Below are 22,454 nucleotides of genomic sequence, written 5' to 3' on the forward strand. Positions count from 1 at the left end.
TGTCATGCTTTTAGTGCAAAAGTCATACTTTCATTTTACATTTGATTTTAAAATAAGCACCACTATTCAGAAAACGCAGCAACAAAATGTTCCTGTATTCATTTAGAATCCAGAATAATGGCTAAAACCTATTAATTTTAACGCCACTTAAACTCTGTCTGCTTTCATTTCCATTTATGACTGCAGCAAAGCCAAAGTGGCAACGTTTAGTTTAAGTCTAGCTCAAGATTTCCCCCAAACCCCAAGTCCAGGTTAACAGAAATAAAGAAAGAGTAGGGTTGTGTAGTGCTCTACATCCTTCAAATTTCTCAGATAAATCCTACATTACTCTTTACATTTCTCAGATAACTTCAGAATAAAGGCAAGGTTAACCTCACAGAAGTGTCCAGAGAAGGGCAACAGAGCTGGGGAAGGGTCTGGAGCACAGGTCTTATGAGGAGCAGCTAATGGAGCTGAGGTGTTTATCCTGGAGAAACAGGCTCAGGATGGACCTTATTGCTCTACAACTACCTGAAAGGAGGTTGTAGCCAGGTGGGGGGGTCAGTGGGGGTGGTGGATTAACAGTTGGACACAATGATCTTAGAGGATTCTTACAACCTCAGTGATTCTATGATACTTTCTTTCTTTCCTGGATCATTATAGACACCACGAGAATTATTCACAGCACAAACACTATTTTGATGTACTTTCTATCAACAAAAGTGGAATACATTTAACGTCAGATATCACACTAACTGTAAGGAGTACATATCCCCTAAGAGTTGGGAAATGTACTGCATTATTTCCTCCTTTTATTTCCATTAAATAAGTGACAGTCCCAAAAGCTTACTCAACACTTGATTCTGCCTTTTAAGGTTGTTTCTTTTATTACCTAACAGTGCATATTTGCTTCACATTGAAAAGCTACTTCCATATCTCTGGTATGTATTTTTCAAGGCTTGATTTTTTCAGCATTTCCAGCAAGTCTAATGATATCAATAAATTAAGTCTAGTAAATAATTCCCATTTGAGAGAGAACTTTCTGAAGTTCTCTGAGCCCCCCCAGCATGGGACAGACCTGCACAGGCAAGAAAGTGTAACACAGTATCTTTAAGCGGGGGTTTTTTGACATTGTCTAATTCAATTTTATCCCCACAGCTTAAGTTCTGTGTAAATTAAATAAAAAAAAGTTAGAAGAGGTACAGAGAATGGCAACATGGATAATATGTTTTAAAGGAAGGAAAGATAAAGTCTATACAATCCTGTGGCATGGAAAGATGAAAAACTGCTTCTTCTCTTTCTTCCTATTCTGCAATGAGACAGAATCAAAACAAATTACTAGAGGATATACTCAAAGCAAGCAAAAAGTATTTCTTCTAGTTATCCACAATTCAGTTGTGGAAGTGTTTCTCACAGGATCATGCTGTAGAGGCCAAAAGTCTGCCTAGGCTCAAGGAGCAGTTGGAAACAAAAACCCATTGAGAGCTGATGCATACAGTAAGAGAGGGACCACCTCTTCTTCAGGATGCCCTTGATCCCAAATTAACATCAAGGACATTGGGCTACAGTGATGTTAGTCTGGCACCACACAGGTCCTCTTATGCTATCCCACACCAACAGCATAGAAATGGCTCTCATTTTGCAAAGGAAAATATTAGGGACTTGAACTGTAATGACTGCTACTTGCAGTGAACTCCCTGGGCAACACGTAAGAGACAGATATGGCATAAATAAACTCAGTTATGTTTTCAGCTGTCCCTCTTCTAGCCACTGAGAGTACACATTAAACACTGGCATATTTAGTTTGGGGCTTTCCCCCCCACACAGAAACAAACATAAAGCTTCTCAAAGTTGAGTCACACTCAAAACTTCTACATCTTGGTTTGAACCTAAGGATTGAGAAGCAGCCCATTACTTTCGTTTTTCCAAATCCTTGATGATGCTTCTTATCTGACAACATACTTCATTACAAACTCCAGGTTTTTAGAACTGTGAGTTTTTAAGTTGCTGTTCAATTCTATATATAGACTATTACTTGCAAGCAAAAAATGGAATTTGTCACAGAGAAATGTCAATAACTCCAATAAAGAAGTTGCCTAGAAAAAAAATATTTTATATATAGAATTTTCCTTCCTATATTTTCTTGTAGACTAGATAAATAATGATAATATATTTACCTTAGTATGATTTCGATGATACTAGATAAATAATTCAGAGTGATACATCATAAACCTACAAATTCTAACTGTATTCTGCTTGGTTCTCCATCCTTTTTAGTTAGACCTTCCTTTAAGGCTAGCAATCATAAAGTGTTTTTCAAAGAACCCCTGAAATTATACTCAAAGCCTCATTTTCCAGGTTTAGTTTCTCTCAGCCTCCAGTGGAATTCTGAACAGCAGCACTATGGGACTTCACTCCCATCACCAAACCGTATGAAGCAACTGCTCTGAACAAAGCAGCACTATTTGCCTGCACCCTGTGAGTAAGGCCAGACAAAAATGTATAAACAGCCTGCAAATACTCAACGCCTTGAGAGCTGTTTCAAAAACCTCAGTCTTTCCTTTCCTGTCCAATCTGGTTTTCTGTTTTTCAGTACAGGCAGGTTCCAGACTGACTCACATTGATAGATTCACAGGAAATTTCCATAGCAAATGAGTAACTTAAGCTCGGACACTGGGATATTACTGCATGTTTAATGGTGCTTGTCTGCACTTTTGCTGGGTTATACAGGGCCACAAGCATGAAGTCTGGCAGAATTCTGCTGTTAACTGTAACTCTATCTTTAGAACTTTCTCCATGTTTTGTAGATGCTCCTCTGAATTCCTGCAATGCTTGGTCTATCCCCCAAATAGCAGGCAACACCATCTACTGCTTGCTGTACCTCATCTGTTTTCCTCTGAAATACAGCAGGTGCACTGGTCACTCCATAAAAAAAAAAAAAAATCTCTTGTACCTGAACAGCCTCTCATCAAATTTCTCTCCTGAAGGATTTTTCTGCTGTGGCTCCACAGCTCTTGCCAGCAGGGAAGAAACAGCTGAGGTGAAGAAACCCTGCTCCCCCTACCAACCTCATATGGTCAGAAGCTAATTCTCCAAATAACTCTGGTAAAATTGCATCTAGGTTTTACTTTAATTGATTTTAAGCAATATCCTTTTACCAAGCCCTGATCTGCACTAAATACAGCATAACAATTTTTCAAGTTTCAATTTTCCTCTGAGTCACTAGCACGTTGCAGTCTTGCTTAAAATTCAGATGGCGGCTTTCTGTCCGGCAACATGGAGGGGCACAAGTGTCTAAACTCTAATGGAAGACAGATACACTTAAAAGCTGCAGTACATGTACAAGTAGCCTTTGTTTTACTTGCAAAACGTATTTTTTTCCCAAAATACTTTCAATTAATTTTCTTGTACGCCCCATCAGAAATCACAAATAATGTTACTTCTTTATGTATTCCTATTTTCAATGCCATGTCACTTTGCTGTTTTGTTACTAAACAAACTGATTGTAGAAGTTCCCAAAATACCAAAACAGTATATATGATCTGATTATTTTAGGACTCTCAAAAACAAGAGTATATTTTTAAAATGAATTTTGTATTCATCCCTTAATTTATTTGTGGCTGACATATAATAATCTTAAAGACACCTTCATGATTTAATATTTCATCTTATCAAATTCTTAATATATAAGCAGAAGATTTTAAGTAATAATAAGTACTTTTTTCCAGATAATATGAGAAAAACAGCCCTTTGTGTGGTCATTCATAGCTTTTCTATCATTTTCATAAAAGAATATTCAAGTTTCTGAGTATATATTGTAATATCTAAATTTCCCTCATTACACTGGAACCTGTTCATGTTTCTACACGTGAATATTTTACTTCTTCTTCTCCTTTAAAATACTGTTCTAGGTGTCAGTATTCTCAGTTGTGTTGTATGTAGTGGCTTTAAAAACAGTAAGCTTTTTTCCAACAAACTCAAAACCATTAAACCAAGAAACACTAGAAGAAACAGGCAACATTTTGTTACATTGAACTTAAATCAACAAACACTATTAAAAACAAGCCCACCTCATCAGCTTCCTGTACAAAGCTTATTCTGTAACCAAAGCTGAAATTGAATTAAACTATCATTGTTTCCCTGTTGAAAAGGAAGAAATTTTTACTATCAGAATGACACGAAAGTTTTCTCTAGACATGACAATCCATAAGTACATTATGTTTGTGGGCTCAGTAATCAGGTCACAAGCAGCTGGGAATACACATTAACTTTGTGCAAACAACTGTGTTTGGAGGTCAAGCTAGTTCATGTGTACATACACATGAATAATGAGCTATTTGGCATTGTCCATCCATGAATTTCTGACTCATACATGAAAATATTATTCACAAAATACAGGTATGCACCTACATGTTACCTAATTTTTGATGACCAGGTTTTGCTTCTCTCAAAACAACCTTTTTTGGTCATTATGTGTGTCTTCAGTAATAATACTCTGGATTCACACTGAGAATGGAATTTGTTTCTTGTCATGAAAAGTGGATTTCAGCCTTGAGAATGAAGCTGAATTGCATTCCTTTTAGAAAAATAGTCACTTCCAACTAGCTGTCTCTCAGAGTGAAAAGGAAAGAGATAAATATTTTCTCTACAGAAAGCTGTGTCTTTGACCTAAATAGAAAGGTTAGTCCATCAAGTGGTCCTTATTTCAAAGATATTTTCTGGCAACACTACACAAATAATCATTTAGGTCATCAAATTATATCAACTGCCTGCATTAAGTAGTAGTTAGACCTGATATACACCACTGTGGACATTCAAAAACTGTTAAGCCATCACTTCGAGAAGACAATTGGATTATAGTGAACTGAATTCTTCCCTTAAAACCAGACGAGATACTTTATAAGAAACAGACCCTACATTTAATCCTGGTGAAATGCAATAATTAGCTTTGCAAATCTCATGGAAATATTGACAGAAGCTATGCAAATTAATTAGTAAAACAAGTAGTCAGTGCAAGAAGGCCAATAGCCTCAATAAATAGCATTCTCCTACACACTGGTGAGTTGCAATAGTTTGTGTAATCAATACTGTAGTATGTGTAGATCCATCAAATGTTCTGCAGCCTGAGAGATAAACATGACAGAATATGGATACAGGACCAGAGCAACCTCCACTTATTGTGTGAACTGCCTGCCAGCACATCATCACCAGCAAAGCCAGAAGCTACAGGTTGTTCCCTTTTCACCAGACCACAGCAAATATATACAATCCTGATTAAAGAAAGCTTTAGATAAAAACTTTCTATCCAGGACTCACCCTATGGATTCTCATAAGTGATTGTGCTAATCCTGGCATAGCTCTGCCTACATATTTTTTTTTTATCAGAAAATAACTATTTGTGTGGTCATATCTGAACTGTGTGGGATGATGTTACAGGCAGAAAAATGAGTGTCATTTGCAAAATCACATTTGTCCTTTGCTGCAGCATAAAATGTTTCTTTTATTTACATTTTGTGTGGTGTTTTCTCATATTTTTTAATATTATATCACTTTTCCCAAGTGCAATAAAGACTAACATTAAATTCATTTTTAGCCAGTACTATAATTTGAAACAAAAATAGCTAATGGTTACAGTAGAAATAACAGCAAAAAGTAGATAATCAGAGGTTCTCAAGAAATTTGGGGTTTGGGTTTAGTTTTTTTCCCCAGAGATGAGCAGTTTCATATTTTTGCTGTTATTTGTCACTATTTGCATAATAACTCTAACTACAGCTTTCAGTCTAGTCAGTGCTGTATGTCAGGATTGGCTCAGACAGAAAATAAATAAGAAAGATCTCTTTTGATACATAAAGAGTATATATGAAATTGGTGAGCAAAATCCCCAAATTTCTAATATGATTCTGGATTAGACTCATGCAAATAGATTTTCAGTTCATCCTCTGCCTTCATGTTCAGAAGAGAAGAAAGTCTCTTGAACTCAGCATGAAGAAAACAGATGCAAATGAATCTGCAGAATGTCCAGAGCTGTTCAACTCAAAGTTGAACTTTAAGTACAGAGCCTGGAATTTGCCTTGTTTTTAAAGTTAAATGTAGAATTAAAAGTGCTTTTTTGGCATGATCCTCTCATTTCAGCAACACACCAAGAGCTAGTAGTGGTGCAAGACACACCATGTGCTGCCCTTGTCCTCACCACAGGTTCTCTGGTAACTGTGTAGAAAAGCACCTTCAGTGTTCATTTGGACACAACATAAACTTTTCTATTGTGCGCCACAGCTGAACTGTTTTTCTCTAGATAAGACAATAGGGCAATTATTTACAACAAGATAACTATATACCAAAGAAAAAAGAATGCCAAAACCAAACTGAATGTATTTTTTAAAGCAATGTATCTAACCTGATCAAAACATATAACTATCAGTCAACTCATTTCCTTTAAAAAAGGAGGAGGAAAAGGAAAGAAAAAATAGTATCCTCAAGAGCTTGGACTAACACTAAGATATAAAGACCCATAGCAGGTCCCCTTCAATGGATAACAAATTTATAAATAATAAATGGGTGCATTAATACATTTTTAAGTCCTACCTATTGAAATACAAGTCATACTGAAGGATAGGTGAACTGAAAAACAAGGTAGTTACTGACCAGTAGGAAGTGACAGAATAAAGTGACAGTGGCTCATTCAAGCCTTACTGAAACACTATTTTGACCTGTTTGAAATACTGACATATCCCATACCTCTGCAAGTCATTTAACATGAAATTTGTAATGCTTATGAACATATAATGGGTTTTTATTTGCTAACCAGAGTTGTATAGCAAATGAGAACACAGTACCAAACCCTGGAGTTCAATAAGTCATCATAAAACTTCCTTTTTCTGTGATGTACACTGTGTGCTGAGTTTTGAACACCATTACTCTGATATCCCTGTCAACCCCTTGGGTTACCTGAAACCAGAGCGAACACAGCCCACAGTCTAAGGAATACAGCTCAGTATTTTCAAAGATTCCTTCAAAGTTATTAGAATTTAAGAACTTCAGAACTTCTTATCAACGCTACTAGAAAATAGGTCTACCTAGAATCAGAATATGTGTTCAATAAAATTATAAAATAGTTACAAGATAAAATGGAAGAAAATACATTAACGCACTTTGCCAGCTTTGAGAATGTGCCAGATATAAGAGCTAACCAACAGTATTCTAAAAAGAGTCCTAGAAAAAGCTAAAGAGCAAAATTTAAATACAGTTTAAGCTGAACACCTACTTTATTAGCTCTGCAGAAGCCCATTATTGATCTGCTACATCTAGTGCCACAAAAAGAAACAGTGGCAAGTAGGGGGCATGGTCTCTGTTACACTGTCATGGTCACCGAAACAAGCACTGACTTTCCTTCACTTCTACCTTCAGGAAGAGATTTCATGCTTTGAGAATATGAAAGAATTGTTGAGACTGACCATTTTTAGAGGTTGCTTGGAGATTAAGCTTCCAAAGATACAGTCACAGTGAATGTGAATTGCAAAATAATGTTCTGTAACAGCACATGGTGCCATAATTTATCATAGGGCTGTCAGTACCAGATATGTACCTCCACAATGCACAACACAGACACATCTTACGAGTTTTATATCAGTTATGAGTAGGACACCAGTTTGTTTCTAAATAAAGACATGCTCAAAATGCTGTGAAATCAACCACTATAATTTAACACATTAAACAGCTGGGACAGCATTAAAACAAGCTCCTTAAAATTTGCAGTGATGAAACCACAAAATGAAAGGATAAAAATAGTTTTTTCTAATATTCAAGTAATCCTTTTTCATTAGTAGAGTTGCCATGATTGTGATATTTAACAGTTGTATGCCACTTTAAATCTTCAAAAACTGTGTAAACATTAATTATAAATGAACATTAATAATACACCTCTGTCTAAAGTATTTAAGTATTTATTAACTCTACTTCACAGGCATGGAAACTAAGACAAAGAGAATCTCAAATTTCAAACTTCAAATACTTACATTTAGTTACCAAAACCTGTATTAACTTTACATTATTCTCAAAAGCTACATGAATCAAAAATATAACCCGTAATTTAGAGGTTCTGGAGGCCTCATCCCATCTGAAGATGAGTCTATTTATTGAGTATCAGATAGCAGTCCACGTTTAGCAGCTCAGGACCACACAAGGTAGGAAAAGTATCAATTTGTGTTTTGTGAACAAAATCAATTTGTGTTTTGTGAACAGCCCTGTAGATTATTTAGGTGCCCAGTTTAATTACACAGGATATATCTGTGGTCAACAGGAACCAAAAACTGTTTTCAGAGTTTAGGTCATTCTATCCTAAGAGCTGCATCTAATCTAGGTTGGATGGAGGAAAAACAGATGAACAGCTTACAGTGGTCATGTACAAGCCCCATGAAGCAAAAGCAACTCAGATGTGCCATCCACAACACTTTCTTATACACTGCACCAATCCAAAACCAGCAAGGGCAAGTGTGCTCCAAAAGACCTGTGAGATCAGACTGCCACCACAATAAAACAATTCTAAGACTGTGCAAGAGTTATGCCTCTCTCCAAACTGCTTGTTTATTCCAGTTGCAAAAAGCTAAATAGTTCCTCTGTGAGACACTATTTATTTTAATAGCTTACTATTATAATAAAAAGAATTATTATGCAACAGATGCCTCATAATTAAACTTTAAAAAGCTGCACATCACAATGTTATGCAGAAGAGTTCCTTAAATACACAATCCAGTGTTCATATAGAAACAGATGAAATGCTTGGACATGGATTTATCCACACAAAATGTTCTTCCAATTGGGCATATACATTTTATAATCTATGTGTATATTATTAAAACTACTATGAAAGAGGTTGGTTCTTTATGCATAATCAGTTCCCATTGAATTTAAATTACTTCCAGTAAAGCACTGATGCAGATAAAATACTCTAAATGTACAGAATATTAAGCAAATGTTTATATTAAAAAACTGCTTTCAGGTGAAAACGTGCTCAGCGAAGCACAACCCCCATAGTGCCCTGCAGAATATTAATGCTCAGGAGATCACAAGATGACAACAAGTATTCCTATGTAAAAGGTTGGGCTGGGATAAAAGGTAGCGTTCAGATGACAAGCCTCAACAGCAGAAACGTGCAAACACATGGGGGGTGATACTATTGAGATGTAAATGAGGTTAGAAATATATGGAATCAAACCTGCTTAGAGTCAAGAGTGTCTTGTAAAACAGGGACAACAGCATGTTTAGCATGAGCAGCTTTGGCTGGCTGGTATGCCCACCAGAATTTGCATAAAGGCTACCCAATGGTGAGAAGCAATACATGAATAGAAATAATATGCAACTCCTATTAGGGAAGGATGCAAACTAGACTACCTGAACCAACCTCACTGGAGGCTATGGGATCTGGGATCAGAATCAAAATTTCAGGTTCAGGCTAAGATCTGGTCAAAATGGAAACAAAACAAAACCACAAAAGGGAGAGGCTGAAGACCAGAGATTTCATGAAGTGAACTTATATGGAACACCAGCACTTGGATGTTTTCCTTATTAAAATAGTGGGAGAGAGAGACAAAAGAGCAATTCTTACTTTGAAATTGAAAACATGATCTAATACCATCCTTAGGAGCATGGGTACCCAACCCATTCAATAATCTAGCTCCTAAATGTAAGTTTTTCCTCATCCTTACTTGTGGAAAAAAGACCAGCAGAAGTCCAGCCCAGCAGAAGTGAACAGTTACTGTCTGAGTGATCCTCATGATCAGCACAACAGGAGGAAGACAACTGGGGGAATTAAAGCTCCACCAAACTCCATTCCAGCTCAGGCTGCTTGCTGGGTGTCAATAACAACCCCAAATGGATGACCTCAGTTTACTCTAAGGACCAACAATCTACGTTACTGATCTTGATTAGTTGTCCAGACTCTTTTAACAATCTTGAGAGACAAGAGATGGAAAAAAACATAATGCAATTTGTCCTGTCCAAAGCAGGTATAACCTGTAACTGCATTTCTCTTCCACTTCTTCCTCATGGTGGCACGTTTGCTTTAGCAACGCACCTCACATTCTATACCGATTATGGAAGGACCCTACACCACACACCTCATTTCAGACAGCTGAGTGTGTCTCTCTCCTCCATCACCTTCCAGACAAAAGAGAAGCCAAATTGGCCAGTACCCCTTGGGTTGTGTAGGCATTCTTCAATGCTGAGTTCTACTGGATCAAAACAGGTCTAAACTATTGATTTCACTGTTTTAATTGTGCTACCTGTGGGTTCAAAGACTAACAATCTCTGTTTGGAAATAGCCAAAGAAACAGAAAATTCTATTACAGTGTCAAAACTACATATTTATTAGTGTAGCCTGCTTTGGACTGCTTTAGCAATAGACCTCTGTCTACCTGGTAAATACATCCCAATAGTTACCATAAGTGCTCGTATCCGATTCAGATTTTACTCAACTATTTACAAAGCTCCTATTTACCTTGATGAGAATGAGCTTAGGATGGGCCCCTCCAGCTCCACCATTTAATAAGAGCCTGCACTATTTCTTTCAGATCAAAAATTGGAACTGCTGTATTATGTAAATGTTATTACTCCAAACAAAAGATTGGTGTTGTCCTAGCAATTAACTGTCTGGTTAATTAGACCTCTTTCCTTTTGCTCAGCAACCTGCATTCATGTGCATATACAGACTGTTACAAAAATAAACTAATAAGCTTTACATTGCTTGTGCAGAATTGCTAGAAGATTTGCAATAACAAAAAATTTAAGTCTTATTCTGAAAGCTGAAAATCTATTAAAAATGGAAATGGAGCTTTTCTCCAAGAAGCAGAAATCCAATAAAAATGTGAATTTTGTCATGTGGAGTGATGGATTTGGAGCACTCAAGAAGGACAAATGAATCATGCTGAGCTGTTAATATCCCTGCCAGTTCTATGGTGTTCCATGAGCATGTGAAACTGTCTTTGTTTGCTTTCCTAACAACCATCTCTTAAAAGATTCTCTGGGAACATAGGAAGCTTCTGTAGTGGGATAATTGTTTCAACAGCTTGGACACTGATTTTTTTTTTTTATGAGTAATAGAGGACTCAGATCATTACTATGGAGTGCAATACTTGATGTCAATGGGCACACTGACAGTAATGCACAAAGATGATTAAAAATAACACTCCTGTAAGAAAAGAAAATGGTCCTTACTGGTTAATTTATGCCAGTTTTTCTGTTGTGAATTTCTAGTTAATTATTTTTTAATAATAGTGATAATACTTTTATTTATTAGACAAGGGTAGTAAAGACTATAAATTATTAAACCCTAACAGCGATAGAATCATTTCAAAGATGCGTTAGAGTATTCAGATTTTGTGGCCACTAATGACTTAAAAATAAAGAGTCCTACAGATTTAGGACTTATTTCACAAAGGTCTACCGTGCACCTTCGAATCTACCTGTATTTTGCAGCAGAATACAATATAAACATTTATAAAATGTCTATAATCTACAATATTATTGTCTAGCTTAATAAAATCAATCTTTGAAGAACAGAAAATAAATTCATGTATACAATTTGAGACACATTTTCAATAGACACAATCAGATACAGAGTTTTAAAAAATAAATAAAATTTCTTCTAATCTGTCTCATGGAGAACTGCCTCCTCTGCAATAAAACAATCTCCCACATGACTAAGCCACTAAATAATTCAGGAAAAGGGCACAAAATATGAAGCGTAAAAAGACATTGTTCAGTACCTTGAACAAGAGTTCCAAAGATCTTTTCTTCTTAACTGTCAATTTAAAAAAAAACCGAAACCAACAAACAAAACCTTATTTTATTCTATTTTTACATCCTGAATAATGCCTTCTGCAAGACATTGCAAAGTGCATGCATATATATATATATATATATATGTAAAGTGGAAATTTTAAGGAAATACCATTAGGAATTCCTAATGGAATCATCGTTGGTACGTAGGCACTTTTTTGATAAAGAAAAGTAGCTACTGGAAGAGTAAACATATTTCACAGTGGTAACATGTTAATCATGCATAATCAAATAATTTGAATAAAAACCATGAAAACTCATCATCATTTAAAAGCTATATGACTCTCTCATAAAATAGGGGGGTTATTTGTTTGTTCTGTTGGAGACTTAGTTTTGGGGTTTTTTTTGTTTTGGTTTCAATTTTTAAGTAACTCCAACACAGTAACTTGAAGCACCACTATATAGGTAAGAAAATATCAGAAAAAAAAATAGAACATTTTCAGTCTGGGGAGGTAAAAAAAAGTATCAAATATATAGCCAAGAATATGACTTTTGGAGCTAATTATTTAGAAACAGCTCAAGATGGTGTGTAGCACCTATTAATAGACTGTAGAAATAATGCCACTCTAAAGAATGTAGCAGATGGTGGTGAGACACTGAAAGGAAAAGCATTTTCATTCCATGTGCTTCTAACAGTTATCTGATCATCCAAGTCCTCAAGCATTCTGGTTTACTGAAGGTATCAGTTAAAAAAATTAAAAAATATCTGATATCATTTTGGGACATGAATCTTAATGCCAAAATGGCACATATTTATTTCCTGTTAATGGCAGATGTATTTTATGTGCTCCAGCTAAGGAACAGCATACTCAGGAAATTAAATGATGGTATATCATAAAGTTTAGGTACTGATAACAGAATGAATATATTTCAGAAATGTGCAGATGCCTTATTTTATAAGCCTAACATTTTTTATTATTAATGTGTGTACAGCACTACAGATAGCCACTAATGGATATTGAAATGATAAATTTATTTTCTCATTCTCTTTGTTGAGCATTCTGCCCTAGGAAATTTACTACTGGGAGCTTCCGTCAGGATCTCTGAGATGCTTTCTGAAGGTACTTTAAATTCCTAGGGAGTGGGTTGGACTGTGAGATAGCACTCTTGTGATACATGAAAATATCCTTGGTCTGAAGAGCCAGTTCCCTCCCTACTGCATCTCAGACACAAAGGGTGCAGAGGGCTGTTCTGGGAGGTAATGGTAATGCCCACCTTGCTTTTCACATGGCATCACTTATGACCTCAGTTTGGGAAGCTGCTCCACTCCCCCAGACTGTCACTTCCTTTTATACTTGTTGGTTTGCCCAACACTGACTGACTTAAACAGTGCAAGTGCCACAATTTGAAGGTGAAATGCAAAGAAATGAGTGTGCCCAAACTGGACATCTCACTGCCAGCATTGGCAGAAGCCACAGCAGCACAGTCCCTGCTCTGCACATCTGTCCTGGCGAGAGCAGGATGTCATGTAGGATGAGCTGCATGTAGATATATTCCAAGTGGGTCCCCTTTAAGCACTGTGCTGACATCGAGTCATCAGTCTGAAACTGCAGAGCTAAAGCTCTGTGTGACACATTACAGCATATACTCCTCTTCTACCATGATGAGAGGCTGAAATCAAAGGAAAACTAATACTCAAACCTCTTGTCACTACTTTCCCATCACTGATTTCCATTACCGAGGACTGGATACTTCCTAATTGATGCTTTCAATTCATAGTAATTAATTGTAGCTAGACTTCTTTTCATCTCTTGAAATACATAATATCACAATGGGCTCAAACAAAAGAGTGTAAAAGCAATCTATATTATTGCTAAATAATAGTATTCACTGGTTTTTATCTTAGCTTTACATGCCTTTCATCTGCTTTACCAACATTAAAACTCATTTAATACGCTTTTTAAAATGAATAAGGTACTATAAAAAGAGCATATTAATAGCTGTACATATAACTTTTTAGAATTTTAGTCAGGTTTATTATTTGGTGTACTGTAAATCAGAATAAGTACAAATATTAGTACTGACAGCATGTGTATAATTAGTTTCTAATCTTTACTGCCTGAACATGTATTCATTATAAATAAGCAGGCACAGACTTCTGAGCCATATCTAGGCATACGAATGTCACATTTAGATGTACACTACTGTAATTTATACATATATTGGTCACACATAACCCTGTGATGACTTAGTTGTCAAAATGCTTGCAAGAATTTTAGAACTACTTTAAAGAAAATAACTAACTGAAAACTTAGAAGATCACATTTTCTGGTCTCTTGTAATTTCCTCATCTGAAAATATATGAATTAAAAAATTACTCCATTACAAGTAATATAAATTTGGGAATTTCTTTATTGCCTTTCCTACACCTTGAGAAAGTTCTACCAAGACACCTATAAATTAACATACATTAGAAAAGGCTAAGGCAGCTGACTTCCCATTTCAGGTCATGAGGGAGTATTTTTTTCAAAACTGGAACAATCTGCTGGTGATACAGGATTATTTTCCCTTCTTTTATTGAAAGACTACACAACCTAGAGAAACTTTAAATGATTAAAAATACTATCTTAATATTAAGACATAATATAGATATGTCCATTAGCTGATTATGTCTGTGCCCACTCTCGTAAAACTATGTCTTTGAGACATGGAAGAACATGGACTTAAATGCTAATTCTCTTGGGTGCCTTTGACAGTCTCTCCAAAAGTTCTTTAGACTGATAGCTTGGGCAAGTATTTTCAACAGAGAAGGGGTTAAATGAAATCACCTCTTCCCAATGGACTAAAGAAATTAAATTCAAACTTTTTTTTCCCTTCAGTTGAAAATCAGATTTGAATGCTCTGATTCCTCATGCATCTTCAAGATTTATTCATGAGTCACAGCTGAATACACTGTATGTTGTATTTATATGAACAAACATAAAAAAAAGAATAATTTCTATTATCTAGCTAGATGTATGTTTGTCAGCATCTGAAAGAATATCAATCCTGCAAGTTATAAGTATTCAGAATACTCTTTTAAAAACATCATTCAGGCACTGTAAGATATATAACTGCAACATAAACAACGACCTTTAAGTGTATCTGCTTTCCTATTATCTCAACACTGTGAAACAGTGATATTGAAATATTTGTAATATCTGCACAGAAGCTATTTATTTTAACATCATTCCACCCAGTAAACCAACCATAATTTTATTAACAATAGCAAGAAGTTGATACGGTATTCAAAGGAATACTAACATGCTATTCACCTCAGCTTCTTTTACAAAGAATATCTTAGTTCATTTGTATTTCAGCAAAAGGGCACATGATAACTTTAATTCTTTATTAAACTTTTTCAATTAAATTTCTAAAACCTTATCAGGTGTAGAGCATCTTCAGGGAACAAAACTTTCATAATAACAATACTGTGGAAGCTTGTAATCTTTGAAATGACTCATTCACTATGATTAATTTACCCTTTATTTGTATCTGTATATCTAAAGGGCAAATGTCACTTTTAGAGTTATTATTTCAGACAGAAAATTTTATACAGAATTTTACTTTGGAGCTAGGTCACATCATTTATGAGTAACTGTCATGACTGACTCATCGTATTTTCTGTCAATGTTTGAGCTTCTTCACATTTCAGAAACATCTCTTGAAGAAGAAACATTGCTTATAGGCTGTGAAAGACATCACATGGCTAAGCCAAGTAATATTTTTCCAATTAACAGGGGCTGAGTACTGTCATGCACTTAGTATACCAAAAGCAACACTGAATGCCTTCTGCCTGTGCTGCAACAAAGCTGTGACAGGATTTGCACTGACTGCAGGAGCAGCTTTGGAGTGCTGCAGGCAGGGATAATTTTCTGTAGGCCATGGCATAAGTTCTACTACAGAAATTGCAAGTAATGCTAAAACAATCAGTTTTAGCATTATGGCCATATTTGCTTCAAAGCAGAGCATATAGTTATCAACACACTCTCCCCCACATACACACTGACACAAAAATCAAGACCTGAACAGGAAAAGCGTCTGCCTGTGTGGTACTGGCAGCTGCTTTAGTCACTGCCCAGGAGAACAGGCACATGAACCAACAAGAAGAAAGCAAAGTGATTAAGTCCTTGCAAGACTTAGTTAAAGCTTTACAGGAGAAACTAGGAAGTGGGACAGAGAACCTTTCCAAGGGGCTTGCTGCCAAATGGATCACTGATCAGAGACTGCAGATCACCAAATCATCTGCACCAAATCATTTCCTGCACCAGACAGCACTGAACACTTGAATATTGAATCAGCTGATGGTAACATGGTGAATTCTGTGGGAACAACATGCCCTGCAGGACTGCTCTAAAGCACAAAAGAGAAATTCTGTTAAGGAGCTTGAGGAGATGGATAGTCATATGCAGGAATCACTAATGCAACTGAGTCAATGGATCACCCTTGATAGATTAAAATCTAATAAGGGGAGAAGAAATTACTGTTCAAATGTAATGTTTATTGGCTGGGCCACACAAAGTGATTAGTTATTAAATCTTGCATGTATGTCAAAGATTATATCACCTTATTCAGTGCATGACAAATGTGTGATGGGCAGTAGCTTTCAATATTACCATACTGCTGCCCAGGCTGGCTCTGCTACCTGCAAATTACTTATAGGAAATGCACTGAGATGAGTATCTGCTGTAAATGCATGTTCTTGAAAATTCCTTATAATTTTTAATTTCTTAACATTTAAACCCACACAAAGTTCTTATCATGCTAGATTAAAGTTACTAGAAAGGCTACAGCAGGCAAAACTAGAGGCATGACGAAGTTAATCCTGTCTCAGGTACTTAATTCCACTCAAAAAAATCTCTATAAACATGAATTAGACATAAATTTCAAAAAGCTACGAAAATTAAACTTCTGCTAAATTTGATAATGCAGCATATACAGTACCTTAATTACATTGTGCTGGCACTTCCTCCAGTTTACCAACTTTTTCATTCATACAGCTCTACACACTTGCCAGACATTTTAGAATGCGTTAACTTTAGTAAACTGTGTAATTTCTCCACAAGCAAGTTAGGGAAAAGGCTACCTAGCAGATGATGAAGATAAAGAGAACGTGGTGTGGTTGGGCATCGCTGGCTGAGCCAACACAGCCATTTTCGTGCTCTGTAAGTGAATGCACGTTTTTATTCCCTTGGTAGAATCATTAGAAAGGGAAAAAATACTAAGGGAACAGTTGGAGAGGACTCATTCCATCATTGAGGAGGAGAAGGGTGCCTGAGTCAGTAGATCCCTCCAATGACTTATAAAATCTGAAGAAATTATACTCTGCAGAGGAAGAGGGGTCCATAATGCAGCCCTTGACAAAAAGAGACTCTGGATAATGGCCAGGGAGGTGCTCAGCAAGTCACCACATGCCGCATCCTTTATTTCCCTATGGAGTTGGCTAACATACAGGAAACATATTCCCCGGGCTCCTCCGAAACAGAAACTGTGGAGGGTGTCCCTCATAGGAGGGGACAACAGCTCACTGCGCGAGGCCGAGGAAGAAGGATATTGGGGATCTGGAGTTTTCCTGGGCACAGATGATAACAGAAACATGGTCTCTAACCCAACAGGAAGTGTACTGGGCAGGAGGACAAGATTCAATGGAGAGGGGGACCCTGTCTCCATTAGAACATCCATGGCAGGCCATATCCTGGAAAGTCTGCAGAGAGCAGATGCCTCCAGCTGATGCAAAGTCACCAGCTGATTCCTCTGGGATCTATTATAATACACATGGACTCTTACACACTATTCAAAGGTGTTCTTTATTTACCTGGGCCTGTGTTAAAATGCCCCATATGATCCTAATTATGTTTGGCCCTTTTAGTGACTGCCTTCAAGGAAAAAGGTTATTTCCCCAGCCACAGAGTCAGCCACCTATGAACAGCCACAACCCGGTAACTTAGAGGCTCCTTTCCAGCCCTTTTAATCCATCCTGCCACAACACCCAGCCTTTCTAAAGAATACATAACCTGGCAAAAGTAGAATAGGACAAAAATCTAACCTGGTACTTAATAAAATTATGACCCATCTCATGGAGCAGGTGATCACTTCTGATGTTCTAAACATGCATGAATTGGAAAACGGCCTGAAGAAAAGAGAGTCAAGAACAAAGCTGCTTTTATTTTTATTTTTTTTTCCCTAGTGAACATCCCTAAATGGTTTCACAGCTGCAGTTAATCCACAAACAAAACTCACCAAGTCAGTAGTGACTACTCTAAACAAAAAGACTGATATTACTTATAACTACTTGCTTTATCACTCAGATACCTCTGCCAGTCTCTTTTCTTCCCACTGTCTTGACCATCTGCCTACAACTCTGTCCATTTATTACTGGTAGCAGTATCTTACTGAATTTCATTGCCGTGGTGTGTCTGGCCTTGACTAGTTATCAGTTCATTTCACAGTCTTCTTGTTTGAACTACTGCCAATGTTCATGTTTTTGTTACAAGCTTTGGAAAAGTTGATAACTTGGACAGAGGCATTTTTTCTTTCTATGCAGCCTCTCCTCCAGATGGTTGGCATTACTTTGAGCAGTCCTTTATTTTCAATTTTGAAATTATTTGGTCTGGCAGTGACTTTTATTTCATATTTTTAGAGTCTACAAGCTGGATTTGTGTCCTGTCTAAATCTGCCTTTTGATGTCAATGAAGCTCCAGCAACTTGCATAGTGTGATAATCTTGCTTCATCAGTGGGTCAATTATAATTCCAAATGAAGCTGAAAACACTTTTTAAATAGTCTGAAATTGTACCATTAACTCAAAGTTCATAATTTTTTCCCCACAAATCATGCATTTATTACTACATTATCAACTTATATTATTAGTCAAACATAGCTGGAAGTAGGATTTTCCTGCTGTGGGCAAGTGATTTGAAGTGCTTCAGCCAGTTTTATGTTCCTTATCTAATAACAATTAGGCATATTTTGGATATAGGAAAGAGAGTATTTAATATGTAGTACAGGACACAAAACTGCATTGAGTAGGACATTCATGAGGATCTGTGTTGGGTTATTACTCTTCCTGGGAGATACATCATGTGCTTAAAGTCAATAATGAAACTTGAATTTGTTTAACAGATCTGACAAGAAATATTTTATCTGGGTGGAATTTAAACAGAATTTAAATATTCAAAGGAAAGAAAAATTGTAATTTACAAATGTTACTTTGAAGGGTCTATATGTATCTAAAAGGAATGTCTTAATAGGCATAATGTGTGACTTAGCAGTTTCTTCTTAGGCCACCTGAGCTATACAAATTTTGGTAAATAAAGTTGGTAGAATAGAAGTGTAGGATCTATATGCCTGTGTAGAGCATATGTATGTACATATGGGCAACTTTTCAGTTTTAGTCCACCTGAGCTATACAAGTTTCTGTAAATAATGTTGGTAAGCATAAATTTCTGAGGAATTAATTGAAAAATCTACACTTTCTTCTGATTTTAGCTTAAATATCAAGAATGTATTTATGATCCCAAATCCCTGGGAAAGTAACTCTTGGAAAGCAAATTAAGCCCATACATTCTCATTCTACTTTCCTTACTGCTGGAGAAGCCAGTCAGCACATGGGAGATATGTCATGTCCTTCGGCATGAATTTTCCAATGGCAATGAAACCAATGGGTAGAATTTAGGTCTCTTTGCCATCTGTGAGAGCTTTTCATTGACTTTAACTGAGCCAGGATTTCATCCAGGGCTGTGCAATTATTGTTTCACTATATTATTTTCTCTGGACTAAATGGTTGTGGCACAGTTTTGTTTCAAAAAAACAAACACAAGCAGCTCAGAAAATCCTTCTCCAAAAAACCACAATAATTCCTCTTATCTCCAGCATAAATGTTTAAGTATTCAAATTTTTTTCTTTTAAAATACAGATAGTAAAAGCTCTTTTAAAACAAAATTGAAACTATGCCCAAAAGTATACAAGGTATATTTAAGGGTTGAAAAAGTCTTTATCATGAGAAAATCTTTGAGACTTGAATCATCTAGCCTAGAAAAATAAAAGGATGAGGAAAGACTTTAGTGTTTGTAAATTGGAAAGAGCTGTTTGTACTACAGGATAACAGTGAGAACTCAGTGATCTGAAGCTCGTAGATATATATAGACATTGTATTAGACAAAAATGAGGAAGAAGTGTGGGCTTTTTCAGGTTTTGGTAGTGCCATAGACTGACAATTGCTTAGCACCCCTTTGTCTCAGTTCCTTCATATGTGAAATCCACTGCTGCCTTTGCTGCTTTGTCCATTGGCTCTGGAAGCACTGGGGAGCTGTAGATGCTCTCCCTGCCTGTGTCCACACAACACCTCAGTGTTGTAGAGGTGGTGGCTTCCAGGAATTGAAAAATACAAAAAATAACACCTTTGAAAAAGGAACCTGCATATAGTTGGGAAATTTTTCTCAAGACTACACTAAAGCAAGATCAGAATACACAGTTAAGAAGCACAGTCTAGCATGTACTTACAATAATATTTCAGAAGAAAATACATGTCTAAACCAGTTATTTCCTGCATTAGCAGGAACTGACACATTTCTTAAATATTATCAATTTAAAAATCAGTTAGATATTCAAATCAACTGCCTTTTGCACCTCTTTCAGTTTTAACACTGTTTGTCTCCAACGGAGACAGAAACACCTGCCAATATGGATCACATTTTAGAAAAAAAAAAAAAGAAAAAACTGGTTTCCCTTAAATCAGAAGGAACCTTTAATTAAGCTAACATAGTTTCCAGCTGGCTTCCTGAACAGGTACTTGAAATAATTTAATATATTGGCAAAAAGCAAATGAAATGCATTAACTATGCAAATACTCAGTTTCTCTGCAGGTAGGTTGATGTCTTCTAATTCATGAACTCCTGACTTGTTGTTAATCCTACTATTTTTTTTTTCTTATTACCAAGACTCACACATAGCAAGCAATTTATGCATCTTGTTAGATTTTGGACTTATGTTCTATAGTGAAACCTGTAACCACAGGGATATTCACTGATGTGAGATATTTCTGAGGCCACTACTCATATCAGCATTTGTACTCACTATTCTGAGCACCATGATCAGTGTGTAGTCATTATGCAGTTGTACAGGATTCCCAAAAGCAAGTGTCAGAATGACTACAATGCAAGACAGACACTCATCTACCATCATATTTAAGAATCCAGAATGCAGTAACTATCCTCCAGAAGTTTGTGTGTACCACAGATCCCTTCCAGTTACATCTGAGGTTTGCTCCTGTGCATGTCATCATGATAAAGGCTCTCACAGACAACTTACTGATTGACTCTGCAACTGTACAGTGACCCAGGATGCCACTGACTTCTTAATACTCAGACTCTCCTTATTCAGGACATCATGCCATGCATCATATTAAAGAAGGACCTTATATTTCCTGTTCATTTGAACAGTAAGTATTCACCCTGCATTTCTTCTGCAAAACTGAAGGTGAGCAATATGCTAAAGCATGTACTACAGAGAGAAGAATGGAATTCTTTCTAGTTATTAGAAATAGAATTTAATAAAAAAAGTATTAAACTCATTGTACCTAGTCCAATGAAAACAGAAACGTCATACGAATATGAACAAAGATCATACAGTGTGGAATATGGAAAATGTTTGAACAATAATTACTTTGGTTTGACATTATTCTTTACTACAGCTTTGAGAGTGTAGCTTTTGTTAGAGGACTCTGACATTAAGTGAAAAGGCTCAGGGGAAAAAACCAAACCCACTGGATTCCAGGTTTGATAATGTTTTAAGGTAAATCTGTTATTTCGACTACTATTGGATTCTAGCAGATGGTAGGGGCGGGCACAGTACACCTCTCTAAAAGCAATGAGAGCTCTGAATTCAAATTCAGGTCTCAAATTGGTGATGGTACTCCACAGCAAAGATGGCTACTGTGTACATTAATTTCTACCAAAAAAAAAATCATATGACTTTCATAAGAAAAATACAGATTGAAACAAGTACAGACGGGTCAGGTCCCTGAATGGAAGCACTGTCATGCAGTGCCCTCATGGATATTCTAACCTTGCTTCTTGAAATACTGAAAGCTAAGAGGGTAGGGGAAAAAATAGGGTATATACCTAAAATTTAAGAAACAATGGTATCAAAAAAAAAAATCAAAACCACAAACAAACTAATCAAACCAACCACTTCCTTCACCGAGAGCCAAACAAGGCTTGTGGAAATGAACTACTGGCAGAGAGACACAAATATATCAGTGGGAACAGATCTTAGTGTCAAATCCCAAACCCCATATTGTGGTGTCACTGCCCAGAATTACAAGGCAATAGGGATGATGTAGGAAGTGTTTCACAGTTTGGCTCTGAACACACCAGTGAGTATAGACAAGATTATCTGTTTATAAAGAAGAGCAATAAAATAAGCAAGCTACCTCTATACCATAGCTGCAACCACAGAGTGGACACAGCCCTCTAAGAGGGTCTGAAAACAACAGGTCCAAAGATCAGGTGCTGAAGCTTTACAGAAGGGACAAGTTTAACAGGTACCAGCACAAGAGAAGACCCATTTCATTCTCTTCACTGTGGTCAGTGTCAGCTTCATGCCTCCCAGTCCACAGCATGGCCCTGCAGTGCCATGGGAAGGATGTTCCCTGACACAGCTGTT

The sequence above is a fragment of the Pseudopipra pipra genome, chromosome 14 (genome assembly GCF_036250125.1).
Source record: "Pseudopipra pipra isolate bDixPip1 chromosome 14, bDixPip1.hap1, whole genome shotgun sequence".
In the NCBI taxonomy this organism is placed as follows: Eukaryota; Metazoa; Chordata; class Aves; order Passeriformes; family Pipridae; genus Pseudopipra; species Pseudopipra pipra.